The 18,324-nt window shown below is 49.4% G+C and overlaps 1 long non-coding RNA gene across 1 annotated transcript in view; it reads left to right on the plus strand.

Annotated features, from left to right (window-relative positions):
* Window positions 1–18,324, plus strand: part of LOC130274441 (uncharacterized) — a 145,626-nt gene that overhangs the window by 25,891 nt on the left and 101,411 nt on the right. The window lies entirely within an intron of this gene.

An 18,324-nucleotide genomic window follows, 5' to 3' on the forward strand; every position in this document is an offset into this window, starting at 1 on the left:
AATTTTTTTCCACTGGAGTACCCCTTTAATACAAGGAAACCTGTTGGCACGAATTGTTGTCATGATGTCATGTATGTATATTGATACTTTATTACTTTACTATGGCTGTGGCTAGCTTTTTGTGAACTGATATTTCTAGTTTGAGTTTTCTTCTTTTGCCTACAAATCCCATAATTCCATTTTCCTCCCTCCCACACATCAGCCACCTGACCCATTGAAACATAAATGAGCTGCATCCATTCAAAAGACCTGTGGTTTTCAATCAGGGTGCCTACAGCTGTTGCAATAGTTACAGATTGATCCCTCTCCCACCAAGCGATCGCTCCACCCATTGAAGCAGACAGGCTCCCTCTCATCAGCTGACTAGTGATGTCAGGTCTCGGCCGCATTGCAACCTGGGAAAAATCTGAGACAACAGTCATTTTGTATGCTGGTAAAAATAAATATTGGGGTGAAAATCACAGAAGAATTGTGAGAAAACCGTCACACACAGGTACAGACACTATATTATGGACTACACTAACTTTACAGCCCCTGTAGCATAGTCAAATAAAAAAAAAATCCTGGAATACCCCTTTAACCGTTAACGACCATGGACGTCTATTCTCGTCCATGTTCCGTTAACGCTGTATGACGCAGGCTGATTCTTGTAGCTGGGGGCCGGCGTTAATAACCGACATGCGGTGATCGCAGCTGCTGGCTGTTAACCCATTAGATCGCCGCTGTCAAAGCTGACAGAGGCGTTCTAAAGGTGCCTTTATTCCATCCCTGGTGGTCCAGTGATGTGGATCGTCCCCCCCTGAAGCGCGATCGCGGGGGTCGATCCACTGTGGAGGTAGCCTGAGGGCTTACCTCTCCTTTCATGCTGGCTCCGGGTGCTCAGAATGATAAATCCTGGAATGGTTACTATTTAAAAAACTTTACCCTTCCAGTACTTTTTAGCAGCTGTGTATTACAAAGGAAATTCTTTTCTTTTTGAATTTCTTTTTCGTCTTGTCCACAGTGCTATCTGCTGACACCTGATGCCCGTATCAGGAACTGTGCAGAGCATCATAGGTTTGCTATGGGGATTTTCTCCTGCTGTGGACAGTTCCTGATACGGGCATCAGGTGTCAGCAGAGAGCACTGTGGACAAGACAAAAAATAAATTAAAAAAGAAAAGAATTTCCTCTGTAGCATACAGCTGCTAAAAAGTACTGGAAGGATTAAGATTTTTTAATAGAAGTCATTTACAAATCTGTTTAACTTTCTGGCACCAGTTGATTTAAAATAAATAAATGTTTCCCACCGGAGTACCCCTTTAAGGGAGAAGAAGAACAAAGAGCTCCAATAAGGAGTGGAATCTAAGGAGCTGTGATCTCCAAATAGTGGTCCTCCAGATGTTGCCACACTACATCTCCCAGCATGCTTGGACAGGCATTGGCTATGGGGATTTGCTCCTGCTCTGGACGGTTTCTGACAGTATACGTTGGCATCCTTTTTTTGACATGACAAAGGACATCTATAGTGCAGAAATGCAGTATGAATGGGGACTATCACCCAACCACTCCTCAAACAAAATAAACCAGTTTTTTCAATTTATTTATTTTTAACGCCCAGTGATGGATATATTGGCCGTGAGTGGGTGCTTATTCCCCCAACATGATGGATATATCCATTAGAAACTTTAATTGTCATAGACAGCCGCGCGTCACTGCTAGCCGACCAAGGACCGAGCGGTGCCTGGTCCAGCCAATACACTTGTAGGGGTGCGGTATTATTCTGACAGCTCCGATCCTTTGCAGGCATGAGGTGGGGTCTATAATTCATATAATGATGCCCTGAAAGCCAAAGGGGGCTCCTCTCCTTCTTGGTCCTACCAGCCGGTCAGGCAACCAGATATGACCTACCGTATATACTCGAGTATAAGCCGACCCGAATATAAGCCGAGGCCCCTAATTTCACCCCAAAAACCCAGGAAAAGTTATTGACCCGACTATAAGCCTAGGGTGGGAAATACATCATCCCCCCATGTCATCATCCAGACCCCCATTATCAACTCCCCCCCTTCATCATCACCACCTGTCATCATCCAGACCCCCGTCATCATCACCCTGTCATCATCCCCCCCCCTGTCATCATCCAGACCCCTGTCATCATCACCCTGTCATCATCCAGACCCCCGTCATCATTCCCCCCCTTCATCATCACCGCCTGTCAATCCCTTCATCAGTGGTCTTCAACCTGCGGATCTCCAGATGTTGCAAAACTACAACTTCCAGCATGCCCGGACAGCCATCGGCTGTCCGGGCATGCTGGGGGTTGTAGTTTTGAAATATCTGGAGGTCCGCAGGTTGAAGACCACTGCGGCCTTCGTCATCATCCAGACCCTCCTTTAAGTTTTCTACTCACCTCCCCTCGGTGGGAAGGAAGGGTGAGCTGGTCCGGGCCATCTATGCTGCAGGGACCGTCCGGTGGGGAGGGTTAGTCGTTCCGGGCTGTCCATCTTCACCGGGAGGCCATCATCTCCGCTCCGGCCCCGGGCTAGTGACGTTGCCTTGACGACGACGCACAGGGACGTTCATGCGCAGGTACGTCTGCTGCGCACGGACGTCCCTGTGCGTCGTCGTCAAGGCAACGGCACTAGTCCAGGCCCGGAGGGGAGAAGAGGGCCTCCCAGTGACGATGGACAGCCCGGAATGACTAACCCTCCCTGCCGGACGGTCCCTGCAGCATAGATGCCCCGGACCAGCTCACCCTTCCTTCCCACCGAGGGGAGGTGAGTAGAAAACTTAAAGGGGGTCTGGATGATGACGAAGGCCGCAGTGGTCTTCAACCTGCGAACCTCCAGATGTTTCAAAACTACAACTCCCAGCATGCCCGGACAGCCGATGGCTGTCCGGGCATGCTGGGAGTTGTAGTTTTGCAACATCTGGAGGTCTGCAGGTTGAAGACCACTGAGAGAGTTCACACGAGTATAAGCCGAGGGGGGCATTTTCAGCACGAAAAATCGTGTTGAAAAACTCAGCTTATACTCGAGTATATACGGTAAGTATGGGTACTACCAAGCCTGGGTATAAAATATAGGCGCATTTTCTCCATTTCAAAAGCGATTTACCAAAATGATGTCCCACAAATTCTTTATTTCATCAAAATTTCATCATTTTGGTAAATCGCTTTTGAAATGGAGAAAATGCGCCTATATTTTATCACGCTGTTCGTCCCGGGCTGGGTAGTACCCCTACTTAGCTAATTGCTATTTTTTTCCAATGACTTTAAAATAATCTTAGTCACTCAATAATGGCTCACTGTACTTACTTCTACCCTAGGTGAATACTTTAGGGGGCGTTTTTTCGAAAATGGGGTCACATCTGGGGGTGCAGAATTGTTCTGACAGCTAGAATGCTTTGCAAGATGAAGTGCGGCCTATAATTTGTATAATGATATCCTGAAAGCCAAATGGTGCTCCTCTCCTATTGGGTCCCACCATGCGGCCATGCAACCAAATATGGCCTAAGCTGGGGTATTACCGAACACGGGACGAACAGCGGAATAAAATATGGGGCGCATTTCCTACTTTTCAGATGCAATGTACAAAATATAAGTCCCACAAATTATGCATTTATGGAAAAAAAAAGCAAATTAAAATGTTTCCACTGACTTTGTAACTATTCCAGCCACACAAAAAGGACTCAAAGTACTCACTTTTGGTCTAGATGAATACTTTAGGGGGTTTAGTTTCCAAAATGGGGTCACTTGTGGGGGTTCTGTATGGTTCTGGCATCTAAAACCCTTTGCAGACTTAGACCTATAATCCATTCGTGTCACGATGCCGGCTGGCAGGTAGTGGATCCTCTGTGCCAGAGAGGGATTGGCGTGGACCGTGCTAGAGGATCGGTTCTAAGTCACTACTGGTTTTCACCAGAGCCCGCCGCAAAGCGGGATGGTCTTGCTGCGGCGGTAGTGACCAGGTCGTATCCCCTAGCAACGGCTCAACCTCTCTGGCTGCTGAAGATAGGCGCGGTACAAGGGAGTAGACAGAAGCAAGGTCGGACGTAGCAGAAGGTCGGGGCAGGCAGCAAGGATCGTAGTCAGGGGCAACGGCAGAAGGTCTGGAATCACAGGCAAGGAACACACAAGGAACGCTTTCTCTGGCACTAGGGCAACAAGATCCGGCGAGGGAGTGAAGGGGAAGTGAGGTGATATAGGGAAGTGCACAGGTGTAAACACTAATTGGAACCACTGCACCAATCAGCGGTGCAGTGGCCCTTTAAATCGCAAAGACCCGGCGCGCGCGCGCCCTAGGGAGCGGGGCCGCGCGCGCCGGGACAGAACTGACGGGGAGCGAGTAAGGTACGGGAGCCGGGGTGCGCATCGCGAGCGGGCGCTACCCGCATCGCGAATCGCATCCCGGCCGGAGGTGGTAACGCAGCGCCCCGGGTCCGTGGAACCGACCGGGGCGCTGCAGTGAGGGAAGTGTAGCGAGCGCTCCGGGGAGGAGTGGGGACCCGGAGCGCTCGGCGTAACAGTACCCCCCCCCTTGGGTCTCCCCCTCTTCTTGGGGCCTGAGAACCTGAGGATCAGACTTTTGTCCAGGATATTGTCCTCAGGTTCCCAGGACCTCTCTTCTGGACCACAACCCTCCCAATCCACTAAAAAAAAAGTTCTTCCCCTGACCTTTTTAGAGGCCAAAATCTCTTTGACAGAGAAGATGTCCGAGGAGCCGGAAACAGGAGTGGGAGGAACAGATTTAGGAGAAAAACGGTTGAGGATGAGAGGTTTAAGAAGAGAGACGTGAAAGGCATTAGGGATACGAAGAGAAGGAGGAAGAAGAAGTTTGTAAGAGACAGGATTAATTTGACACAAAACTTTAAAAGGACCAAGATAGCGTGGTCCCAACTTATAGCTCGGGACACGGAAACGGACATATTTAGCGGAGAGCCATACCTTGTCTCCAGGGGAAAAAATGGGAGGAGCTCTTCTTTTCTTATCTGCGAATCTCTTCATGCGAGAAGAAGCCTGTAAGAGAGAATTTTGGGTCTCTTTCCATATGGTGGAAAGATCACGAGAAATTTCATCCACAGCGGGCAGACCAGAGGGCAAGGGGGTAGGGAGGGGGGGAAGAGGGTGACGGCCGTACACCACGAAAAACGGAGATTTGGAGGAAGATTCAGAGATTCTGAAATTATACGAGAATTCGGCCCAAGGTAGAAGATCTGCCCAGTCATCCTGGCGGGAGGAAACAAAATGTCGTAAATAGTCACCCAAGATCTGGTTAATTCTCTCTACTTGTCCATTGGATTGAGGATGGTATGCAGAAGAAAAATTTAATTTAATCTTGAGTTGTTTACAGAGAGCCCTCCAGAATTTAGACACAAATTGGACGCCTCTATCCGAGACGATCTGTGTAGGCAACCCGTGAAGACGAAAAATGTGTACAAAAAATTGTTTAGCCAACTGAGGCGCTGAAGGAAGGCCAGGAAGAGGGATGAAATGTGCCATTTTGGAGAATCGATCAACGACCACCCAAATAACAGTGTTGCCATGGGATGGGGGTAAGTCAGTAATAAAATCCATACCAATCAGAGACCAAGGTTGTTCGGGGACAGGTAGAGGATGAAGAAAACCAGCGGGCTTCTGGCGAGGAGTCTTATCCCGGGCACAGATAGTGCAGGCTCGCACAAAGTCCACCACATCAGTCTCTAGAGTCGGCCACCAATAGAAGCGAGAGATGAGTTGCACAGATTTCTTGATGCCCGCATGACCTGCGAGATGGGAGGAGTGACCCCATTTGAGGATCCCAAGGCGTTGGCGTGGAGAAACAAAGGTCTTTCCTGGAGGAGTTTGCCTGATGGAGGCTGGAGAAGTGGAAATCAGGCAGTCAGGAGGAATGATGTGTTGAGGAGAGAGTTCAATTTCAGAGGCATCTGAGGAACGAGAGAGAGCATCGGCCCTAATGTTTTTATCAGCAGGCCGAAAGTGAATTTCAAAATTAAATCGGGCAAAGAACAGAGACCACCTGGCCTGACGAGGATTCAGCCGTTGGGCAGACTGGAGGTAGGAGAGGTTCTTGTGATCGGTGTAAATAATAACTGGAAATCTTGATCCCTCCAGCAGATGCCTCCATTCCTCAAGTGCTAATTTAATGGCTAGAAGCTCTCGATCCCCGATGGAGTAGTTCCTCTCCGCCGGAGAGAAGGTCCTGGAAAAAAAACCACAAGTAACAGCATGCCCGGAAGAGTTTTTTTGTAGAAGGACAGCTCCAGCTCCCACTGAGGAGGCATCAACCTCCAATAGGAAGGGTTTAGATGGGTCAGGTCTGGAGAGCACGGGAGCCGAAGAAAAGGCAGACTTGAGCTGTTTAAAGGCGTCTTCCGCTTGAGGAGGCCAGGACTTGGGATCGGCATTTTTTTTTGTTAAAGCCACAATAGGAGCCACAATGGTAGAAAAATGTGGAATAAATTGCCTGTAATAATTGGCGAACCCCAAAAAACGTTGGATGGCACGGAGTCCGGAGGGGCGTGGCCAATCTAAGACGGCAGAGAGTTTATCTGGGTCCATTTGTAGTCCCTGGCCAGAGACCAAGTATCCTAGAAAAGGAAGAGATTGGCATTCAAACAGACATTTCTCTATTTTGGCATAGAGTTGATTATCACGAAGTCTCTGAAGAACCATACGGACATGCTGGCGGTGTTCTTCTAGATTGGCAGAAAAAATCAGGATATCGTCCAGATATACAACAACACAGGAGTATAGTAGATCACGAAAAATTTCATTAACAAAGTCTTGGAAGACGGCAGGGGCGTTGCATAGACCAAAGGGCATGACCAGATACTCAAAGTGTCCATCTCTGGTGTTAAATGCCGTTTTCCATTCATCCCCCTCTCTGATGCGGATGAGATTATAAGCACCTCTTAAGTCCAGTTTGGTAAAAATATGGGCACCTTGGAGACGATCAAAGAGTTCAGAGATGAGGGGTAGGGGGTAGCGGTTCTTAACCGTGATTTTATTAAGACCGCGGTAGTCAATGCAAGGACGTAGAGAGCCATCTTTTTTGGACACAAAGAAAAATCCGGCTCCGGCAGGAGAGGAGGATTTACGGATAAAGCCCTTTTTTAAATTTTCTTGGACGTATTCAGACATGGCAAGAGTCTCTGGGACGGACAGAGGATAGATTCTGCCCCGGGGTGGAGTAGTGCCCGGGAGGAGGTCAATGGGACAATCATAAGGCCTGTGAGGAGGTAGAGTCTCAGCTTGTTTTTTGCAAAAAACGTCCGCAAAGTCCATATAGGCCTTAGGGAGACCGGTTACATGAGGAAGCACAGGGACACGGCAAGGTTTACTGGGAACCGGTTTTAAGCAGTCCTTGGAACAAGAGGGCCCCCAACTCTTGATCTCCCCAGTGGACCAATCCAGGATTGGGGAATGGAGTTGAAGCCAGGGAAGTCCAAGAAGGATTTCAGAAGTGCAATTGGGGAGGACCAACAGTTCAATCCTCTCGTGATGAGATCCGATGCACATTAGAAGGGGCTCCGTGCGAAAACGTATAGTACAGTCCAATCTTTCATTGTTTACACAATTGATGTAGAGGGGTCTGGCGAGACTGGTCACCGGGATGTTGAACTTGTTGACGAGAGAGGCTAAGATGAAATTTCCTGCAGATCCAGAGTCCAAGAAGGCCACAGCAGAGAAGGAGAAGGCAGAGGCAGACATCCGCACAGGCACAGTAAGACGTGGAGAAGCAGAGTAGACATCAAGGACTGTCTCACCTTTGTGCGGAGTCAGCGGACGTCTTTCCAGGCGGGGAGGACGGATAGGACAATCCTTCAGGAAGTGTTCGGTACTAGCACAGTACAGGCAGAGATTCTCCATGCGGCGTCGTGTCCTCTCTTGGGGTGTCAGGCGAGACCGGTCGACCTGCATAGCCTCCACGGCGGGAGGCACAGGAACAGATTGCAGGGGACCAGAGGAGAGAGGAGCCGGGGAGAAGAAACGCCTCGTGCGAACAGAGTCCATATCCTGGCGGAGCTCCTGACGCCGTTCGGAAAAACGCATGTCAATGCGAGTGGCAAGATGGATGAGTTCATGTAGGTTAGCAGGGATTTCTCGTGCGGCCAGAACATCTTTAATGTTGCTGGATAGGCCTTTTTTAAAGGTCGCGCAGAGTGCCTCATTATTCCAGGATAATTCTGAAGCAAGGGTACGGAACTGTACGGCATACTCGCCAACGGAAGAATTACCCTGGACCAGGTTCAACAGGGCAGTCTCAGCAGAAGAGGCTCGGGCAGGTTCCTCAAAGACACTTCGAATTTCCGAGAAGAAGGAGTGTACAGAGGCAGTGACGGGGTCATTGCGGTCCCAGAGCGGTGTGGCCCAAGCCAGGGCTTTTCCAGACAGCAGGCTGACTACGAAAGCCACCTTAGACCTTTCAGTGGGGAACTGGTCCGACATCATCTCCAAGTGTAATGAACATTGGGAAAGAAAGCCACGGCAAAACTTAGAGTCCCCATCAAATTTATCCGGCAAGGATAGTCGTATTCCAGAAGCGGCCACTCGCTGCGGAGGAGGTACAGGAGCTGGCGGAGGAGATGATTGCTGGAGCTGTGGTAGTAACTGTTGTAGCATAACAGTCAGTTGAGACAGCTGTTGGCCTTGTTGCGCAATCTGTTGTGACTGCTGGGCGACCACCGTGGTGAGGTCAGCGACAACTGGCAGAGGAACTTCAGCGGGATCCATGGCCGGATCTACTGTCACGATGCCGGCTGGCAGGTAGTGGATCCTCTGTGCCAGAGAGGGATTGGCGTGGACCGTGCTAGAGGATCGGTTCTAAGTCACTACTGGTTTTCACCAGAGCCCGCCGCAAAGCGGGATGGTCTTGCTGCGGCGGTAGTGACCAGGTCGTATCCCCTAGCAACGGCTCAACCTCTCTGGCTGCTGAAGATAGGCGCGGTACAAGGGAGTAGACAGAAGCAAGGTCGGACGTAGCAGAAGGTCGGGGCAGGCAGCAAGGATCGTAGTCAGGGGCAACGGCAGAAGGTCTGGAATCACAGGCAAGGAACACACAAGGAACGCTTTCTCTGGCACTAGGGCAACAAGATCCGGCGAGGGAGTGAAGGGGAAGTGAGGTGATATAGGGAAGTGCACAGGTGTAAACACTAATTGGAACCACTGCACCAATCAGCGGTGCAGTGGCCCTTTAAATCGCAAAGACCCGGCGCGCGCGCGCCCTAGGGAGCGGGGCCGCGCGCGCCGGGACAGAACTGACGGGGAGCGAGTAAGGTACGGGAGCCGGGGTGCGCATCGCGAGCGGGCGCTACCCGCATCGCGAATCGCATCCCGGCCGGAGGTGGTAACGCAGCGCCCCGGGTCCGTGGAACCGACCGGGGCGCTGCAGTGAGGGAAGTGTAGCGAGCGCTCCGGGGAGGAGTGGGGACCCGGAGCGCTCGGCGTAACAATTCGGCCTAAAATTATGCTCTTAAAGCCAAATGGCGCTCCTCTCCTTCTGGGTCCTACCTCGCGGCCAAGGAACCAAATATGGCCTAAGCGGGGGTATTTCCAAACACGGGCCGAGCAGCTCAATAAAACATAGGGTGCATTTCTTTCAATATCAGAAAAGATGTAAAAAAATATGTCCCACAAATGATGCATTTGTGAAAAAAAGCTAATTTCGAATTTTTAACACTGACTTTGTAATAATTCCTGCCAAATAAACTATGGTATTAACCCCTTAGGGACTTTTTATTTGTGGGGTGAAATGAAAAAAAGAAACGCCATTTTGTAAATTTTGGGGGCTCCCTTTTCTACGCAGTGCACTTTTCGGTAAAAATGACACCTTATATTTATACTGTAGGTCCATACGGTTACAAGGATACCCAATTGATGTAAGTTTTATTTTATTTTAATACTTAAAAAAACTATAAACTACATGCACCAAGATTAATGTGTTTAAAATTGGCATCTTCTGACCGCTATAACTTTTTTATTTTTCCGTGTACGGGGCGGGTAGGGGGCTCATTTTTGGCGCCGTCGTCTGTTGTCTTTATTGGTACCATTTTTGTTTTGATCGCTTTTCGATCGCTTTTTACAAATATTTTTATGGTATATGAAGTGACCAAAAATGCACAATTTTGGAATTTGGTACTTTTTTACGTGTACGCCATCAACCGTGCGGTTATAGCTAACATTATATTTTAATAGTTCGGACATTAACGCATGCGGCAGTACCACATATGATTATTTTTATTCTTTATTACATTATTTTATTTAAAAAAATGGGAAAATGGGGGTGATTTAAACTTTTAATAAGGAAGGGGTTAATGAACTTTTATTACAACATGCAATCTTCTGATTGCACAGCATTGATCAGTGTAGTTATTGGAGCAATAGATCACCAATCGGATGACGGAGGGGCAGGTGAGGACCCTCCCGTCGTCCAGTAAGCTGATTGGGACATCGCAATTTTGTCTCGATAGTCCCGATCACCTCTGCTGAGCTGCCGGGATTCTTTTACTTTCACTTTAGACTCCGCAATCAACTTTGATTGCGGCATCTAAAGGGTTAATGCCGGGCATTAGACGTTAGTCCTGGCTGCCCGTAGCAGCCAGGACCCACCAGGTTTAATCCATTATCTGCCGGTGAGAACGGTTTAAACCCTTTTTACTGGACCAGGGTGTACAGGTACGCCCTGAGTCCTTAAGGATCCGGGATGCAGGGCATATGCATACGCCCTGCATCCCCAAGAGGTAAAAATGCTCACTGTACCCCCTTGAGGGGTCTAGTTTTTAAAATGGGGTCATGGGGGGGGGGGGGGTTCCTGTGTTCTACCACCTTCAAATTTCTGCAAACCTTGCATATCACAAATAAAAAAAAATCACTTTTCAATTTTTCAAAATTTCATGTATAATTGTTAATTTTCTAATTCATTTAAAATGTTAATTAAAAAGAAAAAAAATGTAAATGCTTTCAAAATAAAGTAGCCATCTGAAAGTATAAGTTTCATAAACTATATGGTCAGTAAGTATAAATATATGCAACCTATTAGAGTTAAAATAACAAAATATCTTATTTTTTTATTTTTTATGATTTTTTATGATTCTTTGCATTGTAAAAAAAAAAAAATACAAATTATATCAGCTTACTTTTACTATGTACATGAAGGATAACTTGTAACAAAAAAACAAAGTCAGAATTATGGTGATTGGCAAAACGTTACCAGAGTTATTCTCTGATGAAGTCAGACATCCCCAATTTGAAAAAACAGGCCTGACCTTTAAGGGGCTTACAGACCTAATTGTCTTGGTCCTTAAGGGGTTAAGACCAAAATGGGCTGAGTCCTTAAAGGAGTAGTCCAGTGGTGACTCAGTGGTGAACAACTTATCCCCTATCCTAAAGATAGGGGAGAAGTTTGAGATCGCGATCTCCTGTACGGACCCCCGACAGCCTGCGGGAAGGGGGCGTGTCGACCTCCGCACGAAGCGGCGGCCGACACGTCCCCTCAATACAACTCTATGGCAGAGCCTAAGTGCTGCCTTCGGCAATCTCCGGCTCTTCCATTGAAATGTATTGAGGGGGCGTGTCGGCCGCCGCTTCGTGCGGGGGTCGACACCCGCTATCTGGCCGGAGAGTTGGGGCCCTGTACAGAGAGATAGCAAGGGGCCCCAGCGGTCGGACCCCCCGCGATCTCAAACTTATCCCCTATCCTTAGGATAGGGGATACGTTTTTCACCACTGGACTATCCCTTTAAAGGGGTATTCCGCTGCTCAGCGTTTGGAACAAACTGTTACGAATGCTGGAGCCGGCGCCGGGAGCTCGTGACGTCATAGCCCCCCCCCCCCCACTAATGTTGTCACACCCCGCCCCCTCAATGCAAGTCTATGGGAGGGGGCGTGACATTCGCCACACCCCCTCCCATAAACTTGCATTGAGGGGGCAGGGCGTTATGTCATGAGGGGGCGGGGCTATGACGTCACAAGCTCCCAGTGTCGGCTTCAGCATTCGGAACAGTTTGTTCCAAACGCTGAGCAGCGGAGAACCCCTTTAATGGATTACTGTGCACCTTAAATTGGTGCAGCATGGCACATTTTGTTCCAATTCACTATCGTTCTTTAGCATACATTCCTTGTTTTTATACTTACTATGTTTCTGTTAACTGTTCTGTAATTGTTCCCAAATGCATTTTAGGAATAGGTGGTGCACATTTGGACATTTTTTGCAGCAAAGGATCCATGGGAAATGTAGGCAGCATGACAATTTCTTTACTGCTTTGTATCATAAACACACATGTTTTTAAACCTATGCCTGACACAGGTAAGGCTATCTAAAACAGGTAAGCACAAGACATACACAAGAACCTCTACATTATGCTTTAATAACAACCTATCCTGCACTATATAAGAAAATAATGTGTCCTTCTTTGAGGTTGTAATATGTCTATCAGTGGTTTATTTTTATTTATTGTAGCACAAGGAGCAACATGTGAAAAAAGTGAAAGGTTCTAAAGACTTTCTAGAATAGTTAAACCAACCATAACCCACCCCCTTATACGAGGGTCGAGGTTTTTGTCTGACATCCCATGCAAGTCTATGGGACTTCCTGTACATCTCCTGATCACGTTACTCTTGAGCTGCTAAGATTGTCCAGGCATTTTTAACATCCTGTCGACTGTACTGCAGGTGCAGAGATTAGTTAGTGTGAGGGACAGGATATGAGGATGGGATATGAGGATGGCATATGTGGTCAGGATATGAGGATGGGATGTGAGGTCAGGATATGAGGTCAGGATATGAGGACGGGATATGAGGATGGGATGTGAGGTTAGGAAATGAGGTCAGGATATGAGGATGGGATGTGTGGTCAGGATATGATGTTGGTGTGGTGGCCCAGTACAGGAGTTGCCCTCCTGTTCCCTTTTCCGTCCTGTGTGGCGGACTCTATTTCAGTGTCCCCTAGGTCCACCTCCATTCTACACACCCTAAATGGTTAACAGTGCCTATTGTTATTTATTAATTTGTCTTTCTGATGTTAATGTGCCTTTAACCAAGTCATGTAACCAGGGAAGGTGTCAGTGACCAGGTGACTTGTGTGTGACCTATAGGACCCCTCCAAATTGGGAGGGAGGAGCTCGTTAGAGTCAGTCTAGAGTTGAGTTGTTGCTGAGCTACAGAACAGTTAAGACCTGAGAGAATCTGTGTCCTGAGGGAGACCAAGGCCTATCCACGCAGTCACGCTTCCATCAACCGTGTACCCCTTCAGGTGAAAGTCAAAACCTGGTAAGCAACCACAGGGGAGAAGTCTAGTCAGTCATAGTCAAGTCTATTCAGTCTGCTAAAGTCAGCGTGAGATTGCATAATTAATTCTAAGTCCACTACAAGTCGCAGCGAGCCTGCAAGTCTCCAAAGTCACTGGTAATCTCCTTGGGCCTAACTGAGCTGTAAAGGCTATACCATCTGTCTGCCTCAGTAAAGCTGCCGTTGTTCTGTAACCTTGCATCAAAGTGATTATTTGCCCCGCGCCTGGCCCAGGAACCATCGTCCATACCTCGGGTGGTGTAGAGGATAACCACGCCCTGGCATCACAAACACTAGGGGTTAATGCCATCTGCCCCTAGGGTAATAACATCTGCCCTTTCATCGCACCCTCACCACATTGGGATATGAGGATGTGATATAAGGAAATGCTATAAGTTTGGAATATGTGGTCAGGAGATGAGAACAGTATATAAGTTTATGATATAACGTCAGGATATGAGGACGAGATAAGAAGGCAGAATGTGAGGACAAGATATAAGGATGCAGAAGTATTGGAGGAAAAAAGCTGCGTTGGCGCTCCCAAGGAAGTAACCCAAGTCGTGGGTATTGATGCAAAATAATTTATTCTTACAGCATAAGAAATCAAAGAAATTAATAATAAATATAAAGCAAGACGCGTTTCGGGAGTCACAGCTCCCTTTCTCAATTGCAGGTGGTTGCTGTATGGCAAGGTAACAGGTATATGTGATTAAATACATGAGAAAATGACGCCAAAACCAGGTGAGCTGGTGACGTCATGTGGGGTGGATGCTGGGGCCAGGTAGGGGCCGGGCATTAAAGACCTAAATAATAAAACATATTCAAAGAAGGGGCATGAAAACCACATAAAACATGTAAAAAGTCATAGGTTTAGTCTTTTACAGGAGTATTTGGAAGTTCAAACTGAACCGCGAGAATTGTCCGTGGTGGCGACCAATCAGGAAGTTGCCGCCGTCTGTGGAACCAATCAGGAGGCAGTAGGAGGAGGCTGTCATCGCTGTGCAGGGTTGCTGCTGTGGGGAATGAATGGAGATGAGCCCCCGTGAAACTGATTGGCCGCTTGCTGCGAGAGGGGCTCATCTCCATTCATTCCCCACAGCAGCAACCCTGCACAGCGATGACAGCCTCCTCCTACTGCCTCCTGATTGGTCCCACGAATGCCGGCAGCTTCCTGATTGGTCGCCACCATGGACAATTCTCGCGGTTAAGTTTGAACTTCCAAATACTCCTGTAAAAGACTATACCTATGACTTTTTACATGTTTTATGTGGTTTTCATACCCCTTCTTTGAATATGTTTTATTATTTAGGTCTTTAATGCCCGGCCCCTACCTGGCCCCGGCATCCACCCCACATGACGTCACCAGCTCACCTGGTTTTGGCGCCATTTTCTCATGTATTTAAACACATATACCTGTTACCTTGCCATACAGCAACCACCTGCAATTGAGAAAGGGAGCTGTGACTCCCGAAATGCGTCTTGCTTTATATTTATTATTATTTTCTTTGATTTCTTATGCTGTAAGAATAAATTATTTTGCATCAATATCCATGACTTGGGTTACTTCCTTGGGAGCGACAACGCAGTTTTTTTCCTCCAATACTTCTGCATTACTCTACGGACTCTCCACTGGTCTCCGTCCTCACGCTGCTGGCCTGCATACCAAGCTACTATCACCGGCAAGAAATACGCTACCCCCACCTGGGTACCCACCTATACCGGATAAAGACCTACACCGCACCCGGCGCTACCTCCGCTTTTTTCCTCCAAGATACAAGGATGGTGTTACGCCGAGCGCTCCGGGTCCCTGCTCCTCCCTGGAGCGCTCGCGGCGTTCTCCTCTCTGCAGCTCCCCGGTCAGACCCGCTGACCGGGAGCGCTGCACTGTCACTGCCGGCGGGGATGCGATCCGCGTAGCGGGACGCGCCCGCCCACGGGTCGCATCCCAATCTACTCACCTATCCCGTTCCCTGGCTGTCACGTTCCGGCGCGCGTGACCCCGCTCTCTAGGGCGCGTGCACGCCGGCTCTCAAAGATTTAAATTGATAGTGCACCACTAATTGGTGCCTGGCCCAATCAGTGTCAATTAGCTTCCCTGCTCCATGTGTATAAATACCCACTTCCCCTTCCTGTCCTTGCCGGATCTTGTTGCCTCAGTGCCTAGTGAAAGCGTTTTGTGAGTGCCCTTACCAGTGTTACCAGACCTTCTGCCGTTGCCCTTGACTACGAACCTTGTCGCCTGCCCTGACCTTCTGCTACGTCTGACCTCGCCTCTGTCTAGTCCTCCTGTACCACACCAGTCTCAGCAGTCAGTGAGGTTGAGCCGCTACCGGTGGACACGACCTGGTTGCTACCGCTGCAGCAAGACCATCCCGCTTTGCGGCGGGCTCTGGTGAAAACCAGTAGCAACTTAGAACCGGTCCTCCGGTACGGTCCACACCAATCCCTCTCTGACATAGAGGATCCACCATCAGCCTGACGAATCCTGACAGTAGATCTCGCCATGGATCCCGCTGAGGTGCCGCTGCCAAGTCTCACTGACCTCGCCACCGTGGTCGCCCAACAAGGACAACAGTTGTCACAGTTGACCGCCATGCTACAGCAGCTTCTGCCTCTACAGCAGCAACCATCTCCTCTGCCAGCTCCTGCTTCTCCTCCGCAGCAAGTTGCCACTTCCAGACTCCGCTTGTCCCTACCTGACAAGTTCGATGGGAACTCAAAATTGTGCCGTGGGTTCCTGTCCCAGTGTTCCTTGCACTTGGAGATGATGTCGGACCAATTCCCCACTGAATGGTCTAAGGTGGCTTTCGTGGTCAGTCTCCTGTCTGGAAAGGCCTTGTCATGGGCCACACCGCTCTGGGACCGCAACGATCCTGCCACTGCTACAATCCAGTCCTTCTTCGCTGAAGTTCCTAGTGTCTTTGAGGAGCCAGCCCGGGCCTCCTCAGCCGAGACTGCTTTGCTGAACCTCGTCCAAGGGAATTCTTCCGTAGGCGAATACGCCATCCAGTTTCGTACCCTCGCCTCAGAGCTATCCTGGAACAATGAGGCCCTCTGCGCAACCTTCAAGAAAGGCTTATCCAGTCACATCAAAGATGTGCTGGCCGCACGAGAAATTCCTGCTACCCTATCTGAACTCATCCAGTTGGCCATCCGCATTGATTTGCGTTTTTCTGAAAGACGCCAGGAGCTCCGCCAGGAAAAGGACCTTGATCTCTGGGTACCTCTCTCCCAGAATCCTCTGCAATCTACTCCTGTGCCTCCCGCCGAGGAGGCTATGCAAGTGGATCGGTCTCGCCTGACCCAAGAAGAGAAGTCTCGTCGCAGAGATGAAAATTTATGCCTGTACTGCGCTAATACCGAACATTTCCTAGTGGACTGCCCTATTCGTCCCCCGCGTCTGGGAAACGCACGCACCCTGTTCACATGTGAGTGGCGTCTCTTGGCATAAATTCTGCCTCTCCACTTCTGACTGTACCTGTGCGGATTTCTCCTTCCGCCAATTCCTCCTTCTCAGCAGTGGCCTACTTGGACTCAGGTTCTGCAGGAAACTTTATTTTGGCCTCTTTCGTTAATAGGTTCAGTATCCCAGTAACCCGTCTTGTCAAACCGCTCTCTATCTCTTCTGTTAACGGAGAAAAATTGGACTGCACTGTGCGCTACCGCACTGAACCCCTGCCCATGAGCATTGGACTTCACCATGAAAAAATTGAATTTTTCGTTCTGCCTAACTGCACCTCTGAAGTTCTTCTCGGTCTGCCGTGGCTCCAACGTCATGCTCCTACCCTCGACTGGACCACCGGGGAGATCAAAAATTGGGGCCCTTGTCACAAACGATGCCTCACATCTGCTCCCACTTGTCTAACTCCTGAGGTTCCACCTTTACCGGGCCCTCCCAAGGCTTACCAGGACTTTTCTGATGTTTTCTGCAAAAAGCAAGCAGAGATCTTACCTCCTCATAGCCTCCTTCCTGGTACCACTCCGCCCCGTGGCAAGATTCACCCTCTGCCCCCCCCTCCCCATTCCCACTTCTTCTGGAGTTCCTGCCGTAGATTAAGTAACCCGGGATTTCTCCGTTATCTGGAAGGAGACTCAAGAGTCGCTCCCACTGACCTCGTCTCGTATGAAGGGACATGCAGATAAAAAGAGGTTGAGACCTAAGGGGGGGGGGGGTACTGTTACTCCGAGCGCTCCGCGTCCCTGCTCCTCCCCGGAGCGCTTGCGGCGTTCTCCTCTCTGCAGCGCCCCGGTCAGACCCGCTGACCGGGAGCGCTGCACTGTCACTGCCGGCGGGGAACGCGCCCGCCCGCGGGTCACATCCTAATCTACTCACCTGTCCCGTTCCCTGGCTGTCACGTCCTGGCGCGCGCGACCCCGCTCTCTAGGGCACGCGTGCGCCGGCTCTCTAAGATTTAAAGGGCCAGTGCACCACTAATTGGTGCCTGGCCCAATCAGTGTCAATTAGCTTCCCTGCTCCATGTGTATAAATATCCACTTCCCCTTCCTGTTATTACCGGATCTTGTTGCCTCAGTGCCTAGTGAAAGCGTTTTGTGAGTGCCCTTACCAGTGTTACCAGACCTTCTGCCGTTGCCCTTGACTACGATCCTTGCCGCCTGCCCTGACCTTCTGCTACGTCTGACCTTGGCTCTGTCTAGTCCTCCTGTACCACGCCAGTCTCAGCAGTCAGTGAGGTTGAGCCGCTACCGGTGGACACGACCTGGTTGCAACTGCCGCAGCAAGACCATCCCGCTTTGCGGCGGGCTCTGGTGAAAACCAGTAGCAACTGAGAACCGGTCCTCCGGTACGGTCCATACCATTCCCTCTCTGACACAGACGATCCACCATCAGCCTGCCGAATCCTGACAAATGGGATATGAGGATGAGATATGAGGACAGTATCTGAGTTTAAAACATGAGGTCTGGACATGAGGTTGAGCTATGAGGATGAAATATAAGGACGGGATATGGGGACAACAAGATATGAGGATGGGATATGAGGATAAGATAAGAGGACAGGATATGAGGACGAGTCATGAAGACGGGATATGAGGACCAAA

The sequence above is a fragment of the Hyla sarda genome, chromosome 5 (genome assembly GCF_029499605.1).
Source record: "Hyla sarda isolate aHylSar1 chromosome 5, aHylSar1.hap1, whole genome shotgun sequence".
Lineage (NCBI taxonomy): Eukaryota > Metazoa > Chordata > Amphibia > Anura > Hylidae > Hyla > Hyla sarda.